Source organism: Corvus kubaryi, unplaced genomic scaffold, assembly GCF_017639235.1.
Source record: "Corvus kubaryi isolate FWS band 111438036 unplaced genomic scaffold, C.kubaryi_AGA036_p1.0 37395, whole genome shotgun sequence".
Lineage (NCBI taxonomy): Eukaryota > Metazoa > Chordata > Aves > Passeriformes > Corvidae > Corvus > Corvus kubaryi.
Genome location: NW_024581134.1, coordinates 3,965,872 through 3,971,871, shown reverse-complemented (window position 1 = coordinate 3,971,871; position 6,000 = coordinate 3,965,872). Strand labels below are relative to the sequence as shown.

The 6,000-nt window shown below is 57.9% G+C and overlaps 1 protein-coding gene across 2 annotated transcripts in view; it reads left to right on the top strand.

Annotated features, from left to right (window-relative positions):
* Nucleotides 1-20: 20 nt before the first annotated feature.
* Nucleotides 21-6,000, top strand: part of FRMPD3 (FERM and PDZ domain containing 3) — a 58,826-nt gene continuing 52,846 nt past the window's right edge. For both annotated transcript variants that reach the window (XM_042040075.1, XM_042040073.1), the window contains exon 1: nt 21-108. The gene's annotated coding sequence lies outside the window, so the exon portion shown is untranslated. The remainder of the gene's footprint in view (nt 109-6,000) is intronic.

Below are 6,000 nucleotides of genomic sequence, written 5' to 3'. Positions count from 1 at the left end.
ATGGGGGCGGCGGCGGCGGGGGGCTGCGGGAGCCCTGCCCTGCCCGCCCGCCGCGCCGCCCGCCTCACCCGCGGGGCTTCCTGAGGGAGCGGCGGCGGCGGAGCCCAGGTGAGCCCTTGCCGGGGGCGAGCGCTGCCCGCCGCGGTGCCGCGGGCTCGGGGCGGGGACACCCGTCGGTCCTGCGCGCCGCACCGGGAGTTTCGCCGGCTGCCCCGGGATGCTCCGGCGGGACCAAGGGGACTGCGAGAGGCGGGCGCCTGCCGCCCCCTCCCCGGCGCCTCCTCGCGTCCCGGTGCCCGGCCGCTCCGCTTCTCCCGCGGCGTGTTACAAGGGATGCCCAGCTCCCCGGGCGCGGGGTGCCCAGAAAGCCATCGCTGGCGTGGAGGAGCTGGAGCAGAGCTCTGTCTCGTCCTCCGCTGGGAGCTCAGCACGCAGGGTCAGCTGAAGATGTGCCTGTGGCCTTCTGCTGGTGCCGGGGTGGTGATGGGGTACCCCGTTCCTGGCCGTGCCGCTGCCCCGTCTCCCTGTCGCTGTCTCGGTAGCGGTGCATCCGCGGGAGGTACGCGCCGAGATGCACGGGAGGAGGAATCTGGCTGGAGCGGCTCGCGTGATCTGGGTCGGATCGGTGCGGCTGAGCACCGCACGCACTTGAGATGGCTTTCCCAATCGCGGGGCCCTGGGCAGGGCAAGGCTGAGCAGAGAAAGTGGGGCTCGGGGCAGGGAGCTCTGCCACTTCCCCCTCAGGTCACCTTGGCATGCTCCTGGGTGACAATGTTCTTGCTACTAGTCTGGTATCATGGCAGTTGCCATCATGAAGCGTGCCTGATTGAGCTGAAAGAACAGAGACGAAGGCACTTGGCTTCTGGCTTGAGGCTTGTTTGGGTTTGGTTTTTTTCCCTCATTTTCCTATTTTAGAGCAATTTGGATGGGATGAGTTTTCCTCCTTGTCGGCAGCAGTACTGGTAGAGGGACGTGGCTTGCTTTTGAGGAAGTGCAGTTTGAAAATATTCTCACCTTTCTCTTCTATGATGACAACCAGTGGGCTGTGTGCCACCTTCAGCCTTCCAGTGCCTCAGTTTCCCCGTGTCTACAATGAAAAGGTCGACGAGGGAAAAGCTGGTTTGCACCAGGGCGGGCTGGGATGTGTGTTCTGGTGTGTGAGAACCTCTGCTGGCATGAGATTGCCTGGAGGGCAGAGTGGTTCTGGGTCAAGCCCAAGGGAGGCTGAGCCCATGGCCCCTCTTTGGGAGGAGGAAGGTGCTGAGTGCAGGGGAGGGCTGGCACTGCCTCTGATCTGGGCACAGACCCTGGCAGGGTGCTCCCCAAGTTTAGCAGCCCTCCATACCCATCTGTGAGCTGCTGGCATCCATGTCGTCCTGCAGTGAGGAGTTCATGCTGCACCTGAGCAGCAAGAAAAACAGCATCCTTTTTTTATTTTTCATAACAAGTTGGGGTTTTTTTGGCTCCCACATCCCCTGTGGTCATTTCCTGCCCAGGCAGTGCCCTGTCCCTGTGCCTTAGAGCACCAGCGTGTGGCTGAGCCTGCAGCCTCCTGCTCTCTGGCTGCTCTCTGAGGACCCCCATGATGCTGAACTTTCTCTGGCGTTTGCTGCCATGCTGCTGTCTCCTTCCACTGTGGCTGTCACCTCACAGCCACCAGGACAGCGGGGACCAGCCATTGCTCGTGTGTGTAAACAGCTTCTGGCTGGAGCCGGGCTGTGACAGTGCAGGGCTGTGAGTGGTGGGGAGCATCGAGGAGTGCCTGGTGCTGAGAGCAGCTGAGCTCCTCAGGCTCTGTGATGCTGCTGCAGGAGCCCGTGGGGGAAATCAGCCCCTTGGGACTCCCTGGCATGGGTTGATACCGTGGCTGCTCTCCTGGTTTGACAGTTCAAGGTGCCAGCTGGCCACTGGATTGGCATGGCAACAGCCACTGTGCTGCAGCTCCACTTGCAAGCCACAACTTCAGCATTGCTGCAAGACCGACCCATGGTGGGGGGCACAGGGCACTGCTGGTTGGGTGCTCCACCGCAGATAGCACTGAGCCACCAGCATCCCACAGCTGGAGCATGTCTGCCCCTTCCCAGGGCTTCAGCACTGCTGGCACCGAGGGCTGTCCCTGCCAGCTGACAAGCTGCTGTGGCTTGTCCTGGTGTGAAGTCCCCAATCCTGTCCCCGGGGACCAGTGCTGCTGGCTGCCCAGCAGCTCACTCGGCTGCCCAGGAAGCTTGATCAGCTCAAGGGAATTGAGATCACTTGTTGAGGATGGACCCGTGGAGCAGACGCAAACCCACGTCCTCTTTGCACAGGGGCAGGTGTGGGGAGCACAGTGGGGATGCAACTGAAGTGGGCTCAGGCCTGGTGCCTCTCTGTAAGCCAAGGGGTGCAGTGCTGGGGATAAGGCTGGGGAAGGGAAGAGGTGCCACAACATGTATTAGGGTGCACAGCGAACTGTTGGCCTCAATCTTCCTAAGGCAGGAGGGCAGCCACATGCTTACAGTTAAGAGCAGTGAGCCTTGGAGCTCATTTCTGCCTTAGAGCAGGCCGGTTGGAGTTTTGAACTGGAACTGAAAAGCGCAGAGCCCTGTCTAGCACAGGAAAAGTCCTCGAGTGGGAAGAACTCAGGAGAGAAGATGCTGTTTGCGCCAGCCACCTTCACGTTCACCACCTGAGCTCCTGGGAGCTGACCTGCAATGCTGGGGCTGAGCAGAGCTCCGGGACTTGCCCGTGGATCTGCAGAGCTGGGATTTTACCTCCAGTCACAGCCCCAGGATAGCAGGAAGATGCTTTTATCGTTTGCTTGGTGGCTGCACCCTGACACTGAAGGACAAATCCTCAAGTCCTCAGCTTTGCCTTAGCACTGGTCCTTCCTCCATCACACTGAAATCAGTAGCGAGCCTCTTTCCTGATTCATACCCATGAGTTCTGTGTCCTTTTCCAGGGAAGCTCCAGCACTCAGGCTCCATGGTTTTGTAGTGAAAAAAAGATAAAGATATCTTTTAGATAAAGATCAAGTTGGGTGCTGCCTTGAGGAACATCCAGCCTGGCTGGAACAAGGCTGAGATCATGGGCTGAGAACGGGTCCCCACGTCATCACTGGGGCAGCAAGGCTGCTCCCATCTCTCGCACCGTGGGGCAGAAACAGCCCACATCTCCCAGGGCTGAGATGCTTTTCGATGCCATCCTCCTCTCCCAGGACATCCCTGGGTGATGTCTTGGAGCCTGCAAAGGGAAGAGGGTGATGAGCTGATGTAACGGGGCCTTTGGCTCCCTGACAGAGCAGGGCTTGTTTGGGTGTGCTCCTCCCCACTCACAGCACCGATGGGTTGCTCCAGCTTTGAAAGTAGGGGACAGAGACATGGATCCACATCAGCCAGGGAGAAGCACTTTGGAATGTGCAAGGAAAAATGGCACCATCAAGCCATGCAGCTCATCTAAGTGGTGGCTTTGGGGGCTGGAAGCTGCCTCTGGCTTGTTGAAGGACACACCTTTTTCCACTTGATCCACCTAAAACAGAGTTTTTCTTCTTCTGTGGCTCCTTCTGGGGGTGTGTTCAGCTCCATGCACCTTGGAGGGCTGGAAATCTCTGATCTGGCTGAATTTTAATCCTTGTAAGGGGTGGCTGTCCCCCACAGGGAAGAGAGGGATGGCTGCTTCACAGCCTTCTCCTGTGAGGCTGAGTGAGCTCTGCTCATCCTCTGCTCTCACCTGTTATGGTGGGACTTGTCTTCCCTGAAAATGGAGAGCCAGGAGAGGGCTGGGGAAGGCCCTACATGTACCTGAGCAGAGACTTCTGCAGCCAGGACAGGGACATGATGGCCAGGAGCCATCTCTGAGGGATTGGCAGTCAAGAAGCTCTTTCATGCCACTTGAAGTGATGACCAGAACACCGTGGCTGGGTGCAGGATGGTTGAGGAGCCTCAAACCTGGCTCAGCCACAGCCAGACTGAGGGAGCGCCATGCCCAGTTTTAATTTCTGCTCGGTACTGCGAGTGCTCACACGCATTCACAGATGGGCCTTTTGTCTCCCAGGAGTGCATAGATCCTCCACTGTGTAAAATTCACTGTGCTTCTGCCATGCCATACCTCCATCCCTGACCCCCCCATCCCTGCCTGCACAGCCTGAGCACGCACACGGATGCCTGGTGACGTTGGGAACGCTTCCGAGCTCCCTCGCCATTCTCCCTCTCTTTTAAATTAAGCAGGAGTTGGGCTCAACAGCCAGTCAATAGCAAGACTTACCTCTTAAATAGCATTATTGATTGCCCAGGAAGCCTGGTTTTGTATCAATAGATACATACACACACACAGGCGAGTCTTGTGCCAGGTGCTGGTGGTGAATGGCACAGAGGAACGTGCAGAGATGGCTTGTTGCAGGTGGGGACACACGTGTGTCTCCATGTGAGGCAGATGCAGCTCTCCACTGGAGAGCAAGGTGAGGCACCCTGGGGTCTTTGATTATGGGCCTTTCACATCTGACCAGCACTACTGTGCTGCCTTGACCACACTTGAACATGTGTCCCTTTCTTCCTAACACGTGACACTGATGCAGGACCTCTGCCAGCTTGCTTTGCCTCGGCGTTTGCTGGGAGGCCTCTGCACTCTGCCTTCGGAGAAGATGTGCAGATGTCTGCCCACAAATTGCGTGGTCTCCTCAAAGGTCACTGACCCTGCAGGGATTCTTCACGTGGGAGACTTGGGATAGATGTGCAAAACTCAGTCTGCTGTAGACTGTTTGGAGAGGAGGATGGATGAGACAGGCTGGACCCGTCCTGCCAGGGAGGGCCTTGCTTTGTGTCCTTGTGTCTGGTGGTGCAGGCTGTGAGCTGGCACATGTGGGGACTGTGGTGGGACCTGGCTGAGCTCCAAGCAGGTGGAGCCATGGGAGTGTGGCAGGGAGGACAGCTCACTGCCATGCCTGCTCGGGAAAGGCAAAGTGTGCTGCTGCTCTCGAGCTGTCTCCCTCCAGGTAATGGGCAGTGGGTGCAGGAGAGCTCCCATGGGCTGTGGGGCTTCACTGGCTTCATCCTCTCAGGGCTCAGAGTGGCTCTTGTCCCTCGGAGGTGGCAGGGTGCTTGCAGTAGCCAGGTTGTGGCTTGCTGCTCAAAGCTTGAGTTGCCAAGGCACTGCACGTGCCTCCATAGCGTGGAGCCAGCCCCTCATGTGGGGAGAGACAAGAGAGAGCCAGGGGCTGGAGCTGAGTGTGAGCAGAGCTGTGTCCCTCCTTTTGTGCAGCACACTACTCTCCCTGGAGCGGCTCGGTGTGCTGGGAGCCCTGGCTGCTCTGTCCTCCAGGGTCGTGGAGCTCAGCCAAGGTGCAGTGATGCTCGTGAGAGGAATTGCAAAACCTCCTGCCAGGTTTGCTGTAGCAAAGTTTGGGCTGTGGCAGTTTTGCATTGGTGCTGCAGAGCCCCGTTGCCCAGCCTTGCCCGGGGCTGCCACAGCAGCCAGCCTTGCTCGCCTGGCCGCGTGTGCTAACTCACACTCACTCTGTGACAGAGCACGGCCCCATGTCCCATACCTGGCGTCCAGCCTTGCTTTGGACCGTGCTTCCTGATGCTCTGCTCTCTCCTGGGATTAGCTAAGGCCGAGGAAAGCATCAGCTGCATTGTCACAGGCAGCTGAAACAGCTCAGATGATCCGTGGGGTCGGCTCGCCGAAGCCTGGCAGGCAGGGGCTTGTAAGACCTTTGTGTGTGTCAGTGTTGAGCTGATCAGTGGGCACGGGAAGTTCTTGGGTGTCACTGCTGTGTGTCCATGCATATAAATGTGTGTGTATATGTAGCAGTCTGAGATCTTGCTCCTGTTTGGGCCCTCTCAGTGTTTTTCTAGACAATGCCTGCCCGCAGCGAGCGCCGGTTGCTTGATCTTAGCCAGCCAATCTATGCAGGGATCTCGGGAAAGAACAGTTGGGGTTTTATGAAGCTGGCATAATTTACAGCTAAAATAGCACACCAGATATATGTCCAATCTAATCTCCTTTGTAATCTTGTTTTCATTTAAG